We start from the raw sequence: 17631 nt of genomic DNA, 5'->3' as shown, positions 1-17631 counted from the left end.
TGACATGTGAACTTCAGTATTAAGCATTAAGGCAAAAAGACCATCAATTTATTCTTTTTGTACCAGAATAAAGTTGATTAGAATCTATTTCATTAATTTTTCAGTGCCCTTGGACATAACAATCACATTTTCAAGCACATGTGCAATTATTATAATATGGTAAATGTTCATTAATAAATATTTGATGTGGCTATGGAAGGTTAAGATCACAAATTCAATACTAGTACGCGATCATAATAACACATCACGCGGAATAATATCTATTATGCCTGATAACTTTTCTTTGTATGTTTTATTTTATATAATTTTTATTTTTTAAGTATATGCCATTACAATTAAGTCAATTATATTGAAGCGCTATCTATTATGCCTGGATGATCTAAGAATATCATATTTGTTTTTTTATGATTTACATGTGATAAAATGCAAATAAAATTACATTAATTAGCTTTTATACCAAAGTCAAATATTCAAATAAACCTTTTAGAAATAAAAAAATATTTTTTTTTAGTTATATGCTTTCTCCAACACTTTCGTTAAATATTTTTTTTTGGATACGGGTTCAGCTGATTAATGAAATCAACAATGATATTAAATTATTCTTTTATTTCGTATTCAAACATAGTTTCTACGGAATATATTTGATTTTTAGTATTCACGCCTTTCAAGTATAGTCATATATTGCTCTATGGCGCTAATTAAGCCAATTATTTTTGAAATCATATTATCTTTATTCACGTCTTGCATTCAATAATTTAGAGACTTAAAAATCCAATTGACATACACAATCTTATATTTATGGATATTATTTTGCTTCTGCAGCATTTCTAACTCCTTAATATATAAATATGGTAGTAATACAGTGTATTTATTTTTTGGGCTAAATATATATGTATAATTTTAGTTTTTTTCTAAAGTGCAGCTTGCTTTTTTTCCCGTATGCACTCCATATTTATCCTTTTGGTATACTTGTCCTCTTCGTAGTCTTCTTTATAGTTTTTCCCCTTTAGAGATCTATTAAGTCATGAGTCTTTTTTAGTACTAAGGTTTAATATTTCCCAGATCTTTTTCGTCATTTCGAGTTCCTTCAGATGCTTTTTATGAATACTATGTCACCACTGCGTTTTAAGTTATGACATAAGGGTCAATTCTAATCAGACGCTTCTATATAAATAAAAGCTCAGATGCTAGCATAACATACTTTCACAATTTATGGTTCTCAATATGTTTATATTGTCGATAATAGTCGCCCCAATTTCTATCCGAGTGATAAGGTTCTTCTTTTTATCATATATAGTCTCAATATATATTTTTTAAAAATATTTAATTTTTTGTGTGTAATAGTAAACATATGGGATAACAGAAAATTATAAAAAACGAATACCATATTATTAAGCTTTAAATAGTATTGTAAATATGCCAAAAAAAATATCGTTTTGAAATTAACTACTACTATTAATTAACATATAATAAAAATAATCTTCAAAAATTTACATTCCAAATATGTTTATTCATATATGAAGCTTAAAGCAAACATTCTACGCTTCAGACGTATATATGGCCTTGGTTAAAGAAATAAAATGATTTATTACAACGTCAGATGTATAAATAACTCGTCTTCGCATACAATAAAGAGGATGAGAAATGGAATTCTTATATATAAACATGGTAGCTACGAAGGATGATCTAAATTTAAACTACAAAAAATCATGAAAAGAAGAAGAAACAAAATTATAAAGCCCACAAAAATTTAGGCTATCTGAGAATTTGTTTCAGAAGCAAATGAATTCTTTATAAACCCACTAAGATGTTACAAACCATGAAATTGATTTGTAATGGTTAAATAAAAACTTCATTAAAGTAAATTTATAAATTTTGTAAGATATTATAAATATTTATATGCAGTATCATAACGTAAAACCCTAAAACTTGATCTAAAATATCGAAATACCATAAAGTATTCAATTGATTAATGAAGAGCTCACCAAAAAAGGCGAATCAGACAAAAGAACATATAATGCGGTAGAAAACTAAAATGCTAGTAAATATTCCGAAATAGATGCAGATTTAGATTTCTAGTCCAACTTAAAAACTATGTGCTCTCAAGAAAAAATCATACTTTCCCGAAAAAAAAGATGACATCACATACTGTTTCTAGACGGAAAGCCATTATATTATTTAAGACATAGATTGTCAAGATATAATATTAAAAATGTAATAAAGCTAAATGTACAATATTAAAAAAATATGAGGTTCAAGACACAAACATTCATTTGAATTAAAATAAAATCTGTTTTAATGTTCAATAAAATTATATAAACTTTAATATCCAAACTGATGATGATCAATTTACATGGCTTTCAAAATTAATACAGGGTAAAGATGAAAGCGTATGTTTTGAAAGTATCTACATGAGTTTATTAGAGAATAAAAAGCTAAAGCTGTGTGTATGACAGAAGATAATATACAAAAATAAATTTTCGCTTTAACCAGAAAGCTGCTGTGGAGATTGTATTCAACACTTTTTTTATAAAGAAATTTAGATGCCCATATCAATTGAATTACGGCATCATTGTATATATATGATTAAGAAGGCAAATAATAATAAAATTGGCTATATAAAGAGACTACATAGCTCACTTATAAAGATGAAACTATAAATATAGGTGAATTTAAGACTATAGCAGTCTAAATTTATATACAAATTTACCACTTTATTGGTGACATTATATTACAATTTTAAGCAGAAAAATGTGGCCTCTTATCGGAAAACCAACTCGGCTACGTGAGTTGGGTAGAAGCTGGCAAAGAACAAGCGCAAAATCAAAGAGTAATAAATATGTAACAGCAATAAATCTAGTGTATAATATATATATATGTTAAGAAAAGCATGGAGAACATATACAATTTAATGACGATGGCCGTATAACTTAATTGCCGAATGTTGGTATATAATTTTATAGGTGTGATAAAAGGGCGTATTTAATCTCGATAAGATATAAAAATGCAATTACTTTCCCCATAAGTATGTAAAAGAAAATACTCTAGGTGAATTTACCACCGTTTCTATTTTTTTGTATCATTGCAGAATGTTTAGCGAAAGGTTTCTTTTTAGTAAAAATACTGCTAGGTGAATATACCCATAGAAAAAGTCACTTTATATTTATTCATTATCTAAAACCAGCTAAAACGTAACGACCGAAAACAACATTTGGATTCATAAATTGCATAGAACTAAAAATTTAATAATATAAATCTGCAATATATGATCTCTGATATAAGGACTAGAAACTCTTATATAAGGAAAAGATATTAATTGTTAAAGTTTACACAGATAATAAATTAGAAATAAAGCTAAAATAGTTGAAATTTATAATCTAGCCAAAACCAAACCTAACGACAAAAAACGATTCAGATCATATAATAAGGGATGTAAATATACCTTTAAATATAAATACAAGTTTTTTAAACTAATACCGAGAGAAATTTTTATGCTGATGATCGAATAGAAAATCCTAGCGGAAAGAAATCATGAATTTACAGTCACCAAACAAAGAAATATATTATTCAAAAAAAAGAAGAAGAAAAAATTTTGCGATATTTAATTCATAGGCGATAAAAATATTTTTTTTTGGTAAATCAGATATTTATACGAGAAAGGAATGTTTTTACAGAAGAGCAGCAAAGCATAAATATAAGAATAAAAAAACATATATACTTCTGAAAATCTCTAATTTTAGAAATAAGTAGATATTAGACAATATATACACAAATAAATTTAGCAGAATAAAAAAAAGCTTAATGTGAAAATTGAAATTTGCAACAATTTCAAGATAATGTTGTAGCATTGCCTGCAATACAATTATAGACACAGCCTAATTGTCAAACTTGATTTAAACTGTGAACATAAAGCCAAAGTACAAGTAATGTATAAATATGGTATAGGTTGTAAATTCAAATTGTCAATGATTTAAAGAGGCATAAAATCTTATTATAACTAAATAATTAAATTTAAAAGATGGCTTGATCATTATCACACACGGAGTTCTACATAAATATAATATGTGGATATTTATGTTCACAGGAAAATACAAGTTTAAAAGATTAAGAAAAAAAAGATAGCCTATCAATCAGTATTAGTAAAGCAACGTTTATAGTTTCACCCAGCATATAAACAGATATTAAATTATTTTGAATTAGGCTACATAATACTTTTTGTGGAAAAAAGCCATAACTTGTTCACATCGATAGAAATGAATTACCTTAAAAAATAAAGCTTAAAAATGTTAAAAATTTAGAGCTGAAAAAATATGATTTGCACAAAATAAACAATTTTGGATACATAAATGCAGAAATAATTAGTACAAGTATTCATAACATGGTAGGTTACCGCCACAAAATACTATAATTCGTATATTAAGGATTTAAGAACGCCAAATTAAAGAAGAGACATAAAAAAAACAATATTTTATTGTAAATAAACTCAAAGTGATAAGTATTGAAAGAATACTATATCTATAGGTGGAGCATAATGATGAAGGATGGAAAGAAGCAACAAGAAAATATATTTATTAGAGAGATAATTGGTTTTAGTTGAAACGATTTAAACATCTTAAAAAGTGCCACGATAAATAAACAGCAAATATTTTTATTTTATTTTACAAGGATTAAAATAATTAACATAAATATGTGAATCTTTTCCCTTTTAATTTGTGATTTACAGACTTTTTTATATTATGGCTCATTATTGAATGATATAAGTGTGTTTATATTTCTTTTAATCCGCATATAAAGATTTGAAAAAGTATAATTTTTTAACAACTAGAACTTGTGATAACATACCACATATTGTCTTTTGAAGTCATATAGAAGCATTAAAAATAATTTGGTCTTCCTTTTACTCAGCTACAACATATATTGCATTTGCTTTGATTATCGCGAATCATTTTATTGTGTACGAATAATTATGGATAATGAAATAGTGAGAATACAAAATTTTATTTTACCAACAGCATATATCTATATTAAAATGTAAAGGAATAACTAGTGATTCTATGTTGAAAGAACATTAGTTTTTTTGCGTTATGTCTATTTATGAATAAATATAAGCTTAAGAGTGCTCACAGTGTATTTCTTTGTGAGAGGTATTTTATGAAATAATTAAATGAAAGAAAATAATTCAGATGAATTTTTAGCATTGAGTATGTTAAAAATGCTATATTAAAGATAAAATCCGAAATCACGCTAATGTTTGTCCGGGATTTTTATTAATGCCCTTTTAAAAACATTTTTTGTGATATTTTTTACCTTAGAAATCGATTTTGTAGAACAAATTAAAAGTCATGGCACCGATGGTTTTTTTCTGATCGTTCTTTTTTTTGTAAAAATTCAAAATACCAATTGTTCTGCGCTATTAAAAATGGCATTTGTTCATTTTACATTGTCCAATAAAATTTTCAATCTTTTTTTAGATTGTTTTATCGAGTAGTTCAATTGACCTTTTTTCTCCTTAAACTCCTTTCTAATACAATCAATTTCTATACTTTTTAAGAAGGAATTTGTATGATTTATTTAACCATTTGAAATAATATTCGTTTCTAGATAAATATAAATTCGGAATTGGAAACATATTTTTTTTACAATTAATTAATTTTCAATTATAAAATTTTTAGATTCATCTTATATTTTATTATTTACAAGAAATTAATTTATTAATTTAGAAATTAAAATATATCAAAGCAATCAATTTAATTAATCAAATTCTCATTTCAAAAAGTTTAATTTTTCGGTTATTTCAATGTTTTTAATGTTATAATGGCAATTTATTTAATAATTAAATTTTTTTTAATATGACTAGATGAAGAAATCGAATATTCTTAAATTCAATTTTTTCTATACTTTTCTCATATAATTTAATTTATTTGAAAATTTAATCAGTCCCATTAAATGAACGATAATGATCGCAAACGAGGACGATCAAGCTGGAACAGCGAGTCACGCGACTATAAGCGCACACCCCGCACAAACGATCGATATGACAACAAGTCATGGGGAAGTAACCGTCGAGACCGCGAGTCTGTTCCACCACCAAGCAATGAGCCAATAACCAATTTCATTAAAAATTTTCTTGATCCATTGCCATCGAGTTTTATGAATGCGAATGAGTCGGAATCTTTTAGAAAGGCAGCTGGTATGGTGATAAAAGGATCTAATATACCGCCACCAATTCGTAAGTTTACGGATTTGTTGTCTTATAAGACTAAAACTAATTCCGATCATGAACTGTTTACAGATGAAGTGGTTAATGAATTTCAGCGTGAAGGATATACAACGCCAACACCAATTCAAGCTCAAGGGTGGTCTATGGCATTGAATGGACGTGACATGGTAGGAATAGCACAAACTGGATCTGGAAAGACGCTTTCGTTTGTTTTACCAGCACTTGTGCATGCAGCAGCACAACCAGCATTAAGAAGAAATGACGGACCGATTTGTCTTATTCTTGCACCAACACGAGAACTTGTGCTACAGATTCATGAAGTGGTAGAAAAGTATAAACGATTTTATAGGATAGAATCCGCCGTAGTTTATGGAGGAGTTTCGTCTTATCCTCAGAAACAGAGTTTGAGGAGTGGAGTAGAGATATTAGTAGCCACGCCTGGTAGACTCATAGATTTATATGATCAAGGATGTTTTTCATTGGACAGAGTGACATTTATGATATTGGATGAAGCAGATCGAATGCTTGATATGGGATTTGAACCTCAATTGAAACAAATAATTCCAAAGACCAATTCCTCAAGACAAACTTTGATGTGGAGTGCAACATGGCCAAAAGAAGTACGAAATTTAGCGGAAACGTATATGAAAGACTATGTTCAAGTAAATATCGGTAACACTGAATTACGGGCCAATAAAAAAATAGACCAGGTAGTCAAAATTGTTGAGAATAGGGAAAAAAGAGGAATACTTATTCAAACACTGAATGGCGAGGGTGTATTAAGAAATCAGAACAAGTTTATTGTGTTCTGTAATACTAAAAGAATGTGTGATGATCTAGAATACTTTCTAGGTGAAAAAAATTTCAAAGCCTCGGCTATTCACGGTGATAAATCACAAAATATTAGGGATCGGGTGATTACTGATTTTAAGTCTGGAAGAAAGAATATTCTTATTGCGACTGATGTGGCTGCAAGAGGATTGGACGTGAAAGATGTTTATATGGTTATCAATTATGATTTCCCTAAACAATGTGAAGATTATGTGCATCGGATTGGGAGAACTGCTAGGGGAGATTCCATAAGTGGAAAGGCGCTTTCTTTTTTTACTAATGATGATAGAAACACCGCCAAAGAGCTTATTAAAATTCTTGAAGAGTCTAAGGCACATGTTCCCGATGGATTAAAATCTATTGTTCCAAGAGGAGGGGGTGGCAATTATGGTGGAAATAATAGATCTTTCAGGAGATGGTAATCTAAAATACTAAATATTTATATCTTATAAGAAAATATTATCATCAAGTATATTTTGCAGATCAAAAATGAAGATAAAAAAGTTGCTAAATGATAATATCAATCATTAAAATAGGATACGATAATTTTTTTTAACCATAACCCAAACCACGCTTGGGTTGAAATGCTGTCTTTTAAAAGAAGAATTGGGGTTGTACTATGATTTAAGTGCAATACATGATTCGCAATATTGCTGTGTTTAATAGGGTCCTTGGAAATCAGGTCCTAACATACTCTAGGGATAATTAAATTATAGATGATTATTATCACGATAATTCATTTCTATCCCTATAAATATTGTGAAAACAAAAACCCCCATTTTATTTATATTAATATCCTATTTATTATTATTACAAAAATTTATTACTACGTCCCTATATATATTGTGAAAACAAAAATTCCCCTTATTTATCTATATATTATCGATTTCCTATTTATTATTATCACGATAATTCATTACTATTTCCCTATAAATATTGTGAAAACAAAAACCCCCATTTTATTTATATTAATATCCTATTTATTATTATTACAAAAATTTATTATTATGTCCCTATATATATTGTGAAAATAAAATCATCCTTATTTATCTATATATTATATTATCGATTTCCTATTTATTATTACAATAATTTATTTCTAACCCTACATATTTTTTGAAAACAAAAATCCCATTTATTTATCATCTACTTTTTATATACTATTTATAACTATCCCTATATATTGTGAAAACAAGAACACCCTATTTATTTATATATATTTTTCTAACTTGGGTTGGTATGGTTGAGTGGTTTACAAGTCGGACCCCGCGTGAAGGGTCGCGGGTTCCACTTCCACTCACCCCGCTAATTTCCGAAACGAATTTACTCTAACAAAAATACCCAAGGGGGCGGCCAGTGATCAATGAAAGATAAACCATAAAGCACTGACAAGCCATGAGAAATAGGAGGTGCTGTATAAGTCGTTGAACTGTGCCTTCAGTATGGAAAAAGATCCCACACCGTTCAGCAAGGATATAGGTAAGTGTGGTTGTAGCTTGTAACTCTTAGGGATGAACAGTAGACTGAATCACATTCCCTCCACATAATGACTGCCGCCTATGAGAAAGGGTCCAATCCACGGTGATTACGGGTGACAAGAAGATCTGGAGGAGTCCCACAGAGAGATGCAGCAGTTAAGCAAAATAGTTCCTATTAATATAAAGCGAACTTCCTAAAAAGTAATAGAAGCAAAACATAAAAAATTAAAGTAAATTCGATAAGAATTTTCTATATGTTATTACAATCAGAAGACACTTGAACTCATCTCATTTGAGAGAAGAAGAGCAGTTGATGATGATATATCAGGGGAAGGTGACATAAGATACATCAAGGAGTTTTTAATATTCCCAATGGACTGACCACGCCTAAATAGATAAAATTGATGAAAATAAGCTTAACCCATAAATAAATAAGATTGTTACAATGTCATTTCTAATTCTTGAATGAAAGAGAGGTATTGAAAAGACTTCAGAGAGGAGAAAATAGCCGAAAGTATTAATAACTGTGCGCACGAGAGATCAAACAAGATGTGCTTGAGAATAAAAACAAAGATTATGACAAATAATTTGGCCCTAAAATAAATTTAATTGCTATATTATAGTGTGTGTTGGTGGATTTGTAGCAGAAACGCTTTTTTAAGGTCTCTGAGTCGCAACCACGACTCACCCGCGCATTCATAATAATCTACACAAAACGTGAAATACCGCAAGGGGTTGGTCTGCCGAAACTAGAAAGTAAAACCATAACAAGACTGATAAGCGAGAATAAATTAGTAGGTTGCCGTTCCAGACGCTAAGTATGAGCCCGAACATTGATTGAACCCACATTCGTAAAGCAAAGATATAGGTAAGAATAGATATAAGTGGTGGTACATAAATAAACAGCGACTTGAAGTAGATGAAATTATATCCACCCCCATATCGACTACCGCCTGATAAAATAGGCCTAATCCACGGAGTGAAAACCGGGACAGGAAGGAATTATGAAGGATCACACGCGGGGTGCATCAGATAAGCAAAAGTTCTTTATATTCATAAGCGAACTTCCTAAAAAGAGAGTATATAAGAGTAAATAAATAAAAAATTAAGTAAATTCCTCTCGAATTTTTTGCATCATTTATTATGATAATAAAATATATTTTATTCCCACATATTGTGAAAACAAACCCCCTATTTATTTATATATCTTTCTATTTATTTTTACAAGATATTTTTATGGCCATTTTTTTGAACTTATGGATTTATATAAATTTATAGAGTAAAGCTAAGCCTTTATTTGTTTTAAATATTAAAATAGGTCTAAAACCATAAGAAAGTCGAAGAAGTACGTTATATCATTTTATTCCATACTATTAATATAAGTGACATATCTAAGATCCAACTTATTATATAATAAGTAATTAATAAAGATTGAATTGTTCATAAGAATATTTATTGAACATCACTCACCCCCCATGGTGAGAATAAGTTTTTATATTTTTGCATTGAGTGGGATCATTGGATGTGATTATGTGTTTCATTATTTATAATTCTTTCTGATTCACATTAATCCCTGCACACGACAATAATATTCGTATTGATTTATAATTTTAAGAAAATGATACATCTTATTATGCTATTTTTATAGGCTAAGGGTCTATCATCATGCTATTCATATCAATAATTGTGATATATATGAAAGCAGTGTAATACTTTAAAATTTTCGATTTTCAAAGAATATAATCCTTGTGTAAATTTTCATAACCCCAATTATCATTATATTAATATAAACAAAATTGTCGGAAAACAGTTTGCACCTTTATCAGTTTTCTTATTCTACTTTAAATACATTTGCATCAGTTGAGATTCTGTGGTTCAAAAAATATTGATTAGTCTTTAAATTCCATGACATTAGTATTTTATTTAAAAATATAAATGACTTTCTTCGAATCAGTTGTTGACAGCGGGCTAAGAAATTTCACAATAAACCCATAAACTTTCCTGGTTTGATTCCTTTGGTATCTATTGATGCCTATTTTGGGTGCAATATATTATCCCTATATATAACAACATTATTATATTCGTAAAACTATAAAAAGTAACTGTATGTTTTTTCACATTTTTTAAAGGATTTCTGTTTATAAAATCTTATATTCACACATAACATACAATTTAAATTCCATTGGTATAATTATACTCTGAATTATCAAAAAAACCAAAAAATTGTTTAATGCCCGTTAAAGACATATACACTGTAAAAATCTTACTTTTATATGGAATTAATCAGTAAAATATATTTTCTGAATCGATAAGGTTTGTCTGCTAATGAACTAGACACTCTGTATAAATGAAAAAAAGGTGCTATTAAAATATGATTAATCGCTTATTTTATTTTTAAACAAGAATCATAGTTTACGAACAAAAATCAGAACAATATACAAATATTCAAGATGATTCAACCAGGTAGATAATGCGCTTTAAATTGACCAGCGACCATATGAAATCATATAATTTCTATTTTTATATTATTATAAACTTACATTATTTCATGCTCTATATATTTTACGCAATTGAAATTTTAAGGATAGTCAAAGTTAAACTTTTTAAAATTATTATCTAAACTAGATTCATCATAAAATTTCTAAAATCCAACTTCCATAAACTATTTTTTATTATTAAGCTTCACTAAATTAACAACCGTTTCCCTATTTATGATAAAATTATTCGCTGCGGGAAATTCGGTTATATAATTTAATAGTATATATCGCATGAAATGAAGAAATCCTGCTAGAATATCATAATAAAACTACACATTCAATTACATATTACACTTCATCGTATGCGATAATGATTGTTCTTACATATATTTGATATATCATAAACTTGCGTGCTCATCAATATTTTTCTGAATAGCTTTAGTGACTATGACCATGTGATGTAAATTTCTGATCTCGAAAATTCAATATAAATTACTATGGGCATGAAATTCCTCGCGCCAAAACATTATAAAATTTCCAAACAAGTAATCAATACCAGCCGGCTGAAAAGTTATACAGCAAACACAGATAGACAGATGCTCAACATGATAAAATATAATAAAACAAACATAATCTTGATTTTAGCGCATAAAAAAAGACACATTTCTCGAATTCAATGGCAAATAATATAATTAACTGTTGATAAGGAAAGCATTGCCTTTCTAAACCAGTAAACTAGGATATATTTATGTTCTTCTTATGATTTTGGATTTAATGATACTCGTAAAGTCCTGAATACAAAGAAAAGGTAATTTTCATTTATCGGTAATACAATTAAGGAACGCAGCCTTAAAATTCATATAAAATAACATTAATCATAACAAAACACCAGGATGAATAAGTCTTGAGATTAGAAGACATATTGAGATGGACTGAAAGGATGATTTGCTTAAAAAGTATACAGAAAATCTGTAATATAGAGAAATCTAAAGTTTTACTTGAATAAATTACAACAACTAACAACAAAATCAACCCTTTTAAAATAGTGTATACAGAAAATCAGTAATAATGATCAATCTAAAGTTTTACTTGAATAAATTACAACAACTAACAACAAAATTAACCCTTTTAATAAAAAGTATACAGAAAATCTGTAATAACGATCTAAAGTTTTACTTGAATAAATTACAACAACTAACAACAAAATTTACCCTTTTAATAAAAAGTATACAGAAAATCTGTAATAACTATCAATCTAAAGTTTTACTTGAACAAATTATAACAACTAACAACAAGATTAATCCTTTTAAAATAGTGTATACAGAAAATCTGTAATAACGTTCAATCTAAAGTTTTAATTGAATAAATTATAACAACTAACAACAAGATTAACCCTTTTAAAAATAGTGTATACAGAAAATCTGTAATAACGTTCAATCTAAAGTTTTAATTGAATAAATTATAACAACTAACAACAAGATTAACCCTTTTAAAAATAGTGTATACAGAAAATCTGTAATAACGTTCAATCTAAAGTTTTAATTGAATAAATTATAACAACTAACAACAAGATTAACCCTTTTAAAAATAGTGTATACAGAAAATCTGTAATAACGTTCAATCTAAAGTTTTAATTGAATAAATTATAACAACTAACAACAAGATTAACCCTTTTAAAAATAGTGTATACAGAAAATCTGTAATAACGTTCAATCTAAAGTTTTAATTGAATAAATTATAACAACTAACAACAAGATTAACCCTTTTAAAAATAGTGTATACAGAAAATCTGTAATAACGTTCAATCTAAAGTTTTAATTGAATAAATTATAACAACTAACAACAAGATTAACCCTTTTAAAAATAGTGTATACAGAAAATCTGTAATAACGTTCAATCTAAAGTTTTAATTGAATAAATTATAACAACTAACAACAAGATTAACCCTTTTAAAAATAGTGTATACAGAAAATCTGTAATAACGTTCAATCTAAAGTTTTAATTGAATAAATTATAACAACTAACAACAAGATTAACCCTTTTAAAATAGTGTATACAGAAAATCTGTAATAACGTTCAATCTAAAGTTTTAATTGAATAAATTATAACAACTAACAACAAGATTAACCCTTTTAAAAATAGTGTATACAGAAAATCTGTAATAACGTTCAATCTAAAGTTTTAATTGAATAAATTATAACAACTAACAACAAGATTAACCCTTTTAAAAATAGTGTATACAGAAAATCTGTAATAACGTTCAATCTAAAGTTTTAATTGAATAAATTATAACAACTAACAACAAGATTAACCCTTTTAAAAATAGTGTATACAGAAAATCTGTAATAACGTTCAATCTAAAGTTTTAATTGAATAAATTATAACAACTAACAACAAGATTAACCCTTTTAAAAATAGTGTATACAGAAAATCTGTAATAACGTTCAATCTAAAGTTTTAATTGAATAAATTATAACAACTAACAACAAGATTAACCCTTTTAAAATAGTGTATACAGAAAATCTGTAATAACGATCTAAAGTTTTAATTGAATAAATTTAAACAACTAACAACGCAATTAACCCTTTTAAAATAGTGTATGCAGAAAATCTTAATATAGAGAAATCTAAAGTTTTACTTGAATAAATTATAACAGCTAACAACAAGATTAACCCTTTTAAAAATAGTGTATACAGAAAATCTGTAATAACGTTCAATCTAAAGTTTTAATTGAATAAATTTAAACAACTAACAACGCAATTAACCCTTTTAAAATAGTGTATACAGAAAATCTTAATATAGAGAAATCTAAAGTTTTACTTGAATAAATTATAACAACTAACAACAAGATTAACTCCTTTAAATAAACTACCCATAGAAGTAGAGATGATTATTTTATTTACAAATAATAATATCATACCCAAATCTTTCAATAAAATACTTGTATATTCGATCAAAATTATCACTCAATACAAAAATGAATGGATTCGGACCTGCATCAAAACTATAGAAAACTTCAAATTTCTCCTTATTCAAATCAAAAACCGCATCAACAATCTCCATACTCTTTTCCGTTAAATATAAAATTGGTGGATATGAATCAAGGCAAGTAGCATGTATCTCATTTGCTTCTTTCATAACCAATACGCCTAAATTTTCAAAATCCTTTTCTCCAACATACCTTATCGCCTGTGAGATCTTATACGGAACATTTCGTATTCTTTCTTTAATAAAGTTGCTCGTTTCCATAGTACGTATCATTCCCTCTGTACTTCCAACTTTTTTGACATCTTTAGAAACTACTATATTAAATATTTTAAGGTCTTCCCATTCACCAATTCTACAAACATCTTCTCCGTCCCATAAAACTATGCCATCTAATATACTTCTGCATGCACTTCCTGATCCTAAACGTGCAAGTTCACAAATTTTATTTTCTTTTAAGTTTGTTTGGAAAAAGGCGTCAAGTGCTTTTACCAATGCAGAATATCCCGATGCAGAAGATGCTAATCCACATGAATGTGGAAATGTATTATCTGATTCAATTTGTATTGGATCGTAAATACTGCTTATTTCTCGGAAATATGTTATTAATTTCTTCATTCGATCTTTTATATTTGTTTTGATTCCATCTAGGATAAAAATATCCTCGTTCGACGTTTTATTAAAATAGATTGATGTCTCTGTTTTGAGAAAAGGTAAAGATATTGATATTGAGGCATTAATTGGTATGTTTGTTTCAATATTCTTTTTCCCCCAGTATTTTATTAAAGCTATGTTCGAAAACGAATGAGACTTTTGCATCTTAGTCATTTTTTAGGGATACGTTAAAACGATAATATTATATAAATTGATCGAAATTATAAAAAAAAATAGAAAAAGGTTTTTTGAATGCTGAAAATAATAATCATAGATTAAAAGCAAGGAATTTGCACCAAATAATAGATCAATTATGATTGAATCTGATCAATATATATTTTTTCGATAACTACAAAATTACCGAGTATATGATAATTGTGGCACGGAAATATCATCACTTTATTATGCCAAGAAGAGACTATAAAATAGCCTAGTTTATCTAATATTTATAGCACGCATTACTAAACAAATATAAATGAAACAAGTATTTTATATTTTAAAGTTCTTTATGATTAATCATTGAATGTATCACAAGATTCGGGGAATTTAGAAACCTTAATTTTTTTTAAAATTATGTATGATAGAACAATTAACACTATTCTATACAATATCTAATATTTTCCGATATTCTAGAAGTTACTTATAAAAAAACGTGCATTTAGAGTATTTATTTCTAAAGTTAAGTTGAATAAGAATCCATTGTGGATCTAAAATAATCTCTTAGCTCCCATATGTTCAAAAAAACTACAAATATTTTTATAAGGTTTATATAACTCCTTTTTCCACGCCAGGTTCTAGTATTGTCGCTTGAGCATATGAATTAATCACTTGATATATTTCTAAACCTTTAAATTTGAACTAATATAATTTTGTCAAATGACATTTTTTTTGTAAATTTTTTATATCGTACCTTTCATAATGATATTTTAAAGGAGAAAATATGAATATCTAGAGATTATAATTTTCGCGGTTAAATCATCGAATATTCATTATTATATTATGCTTATTTTGCCTCAGTCAATTTTTATTGCGGCAAAAGATTACGAAAACGAACATTAAAAATTAAAAAATATGCTGTATATAGTTATAAAAAACAGTAGTTTGAATATTAACATAAACATATGACCTTTTAAAATTTAATATAAGAAAAAATGGATCTAGAAAATATTCTAAATTTCATAAAATGATATAATGAATATATTATGTTATTCTAGGCAGATTCAAACCGACTTGTTATAAAATAAATTGAATTCAGACTTTACAGCGAATATATGTGTTTTATTGACCCTCTAAGCGAGAATATAACAGAAATATATGTATAAATAATAAACAGGCATAATATATAATGACCACAAAATAAAGATAGGTTTTCAAACTTTCTTACCGCGTGTCAAATCAAAAATTAAGGTTTTATCACCATCATAGTCGCTAATATGGGATAATTTTGTTTCACATTTAATATTTATTGTAGAAAACAGTATTTTTAAAAAAATTATATAATTTTGATTTATATGTAAACATTATTGTGAAATGATAAATAAATTACAGTAAAATATTAATTTTCGGTTTTAAGGATAAAGAAACCAAATTTATATACCTATTCATTTTTGTTTCCGAAATGCATTTTTTAAACTTTATGAGATACAAAAATGTATCTATGTAATGTTAAATTGTTTATATTAATTATCTAAAAAAAAAAATTATTGCATTCTCGCAACTTATGAATAAAAATAATTGCTGTTTAAAGGCACATTTACATCGAATTACTCAATCTATTGATATTATATACATCAAAAACACAATAATATCTTCGAATATTACGGCATATTTTTGAAATACCATACTTCATAAATTTTACAAAAAAATTATATATCTTTTTCTTTCATAAAAAGGTGAATTTGCCATTTATTTCCATGTTAAGTGTTAGTTCGGTTTGGTAGTGTATATTATATGTGATATAATGAATCTTTTTTAATATTATGTTGTGAAATTTTATTTGTGTAGTTTCTGGGATATCGCCTTCATTCAAGGACTATTTCTAATACATATCTTTTTATCATTTAATTATACAAATGGTAGGAAAATTATGTTCACATGGTCAAACAATACGAAAGAGGAAAATCCTTCAAATAATAAGTCTTGAAAAAAGGAGAGGGTTCAAAAATTTTAAGAAAAGAGGATATAACCAAGAGAATAAATATGATGTGTGCATGGAAATAAATCAAGCTAAGCTTATAGAAAAAAAAATAAAATTTCAATTCCAAAATTAACTCATGCATAAAATGCAAAATCATGTTTCTGGAAAATTTATTTCCTTTTTCAGTCCTTAGTTTCTATACATGATGGATAATTATGTATTTATAAATGGAATCTATCTCAATACTAAAAAACGTTTTGAAATCTCGGCTCAACGATAAAAATATATTTAAACTATTTATATTAAAGAACTTTTTATAAACTTAAATACACATAAATAAAGCTTATATAAAAACTAAGATAGTTACATTAGATCACATATCTTGATCAAAGTATTATATTGGATTATTTCATACGTCTCAAATAAATTTAAAGAGATGAATGAAATTTTTAAGAAACTTGAAAATAAATCCATTTTGAAATTAATTATTATTAAAATGTTTTACATAGATAATTTATTTAACATCCCGTATTCTATTATTATCTTTGTTAAATATTAAACAAAATTGTATCATTAGAATATAAAGCTGTAGAATTTATGCTTGGGAAGTGTCTTTTTTTTGACACAATCATGAAGGAAATCCCCAATAAAGACATTTAACACGAAAAATATTTCGAAAAAACCTAAAACGAGCTTAAAATATTTTGCGTCAAAATACATTCAATGAAAAGGTTAATGCAACTTAGAAAATTAAAAAAATAGTAGTATCGTATCTGTATGGTTTACCTTTCTTAGTATTTTATAGATGATAATTTATAATATTTTATTTATTTATATAAAATTTTAAGA

The 17631-nt window shown here is 27.0% G+C and overlaps 1 pseudogene; it reads left to right on the top strand.

The window, feature by feature from the left end:
- Window positions 1–5946: 5946 nt before the first annotated feature.
- Window positions 5947–7473, top strand: LOC147065020 (uncharacterized; annotated as a pseudogene).
- The last annotated feature ends 10158 nt before the right edge of the window (window positions 7474–17631 follow it).

Source organism: Rhyacophila brunnea, unplaced genomic scaffold (assembly GCF_057557595.1).
Source record: "Rhyacophila brunnea isolate RB1 unplaced genomic scaffold, BYU_Rbru_1.0 scaffold_67, whole genome shotgun sequence".
In the NCBI taxonomy this organism is placed as follows: Eukaryota; Metazoa; Arthropoda; class Insecta; order Trichoptera; family Rhyacophilidae; genus Rhyacophila; species Rhyacophila brunnea.
Note: the sequence above shows the minus strand (reverse complement) of the source record. Positions and strands in the feature narration are given on the sequence as shown.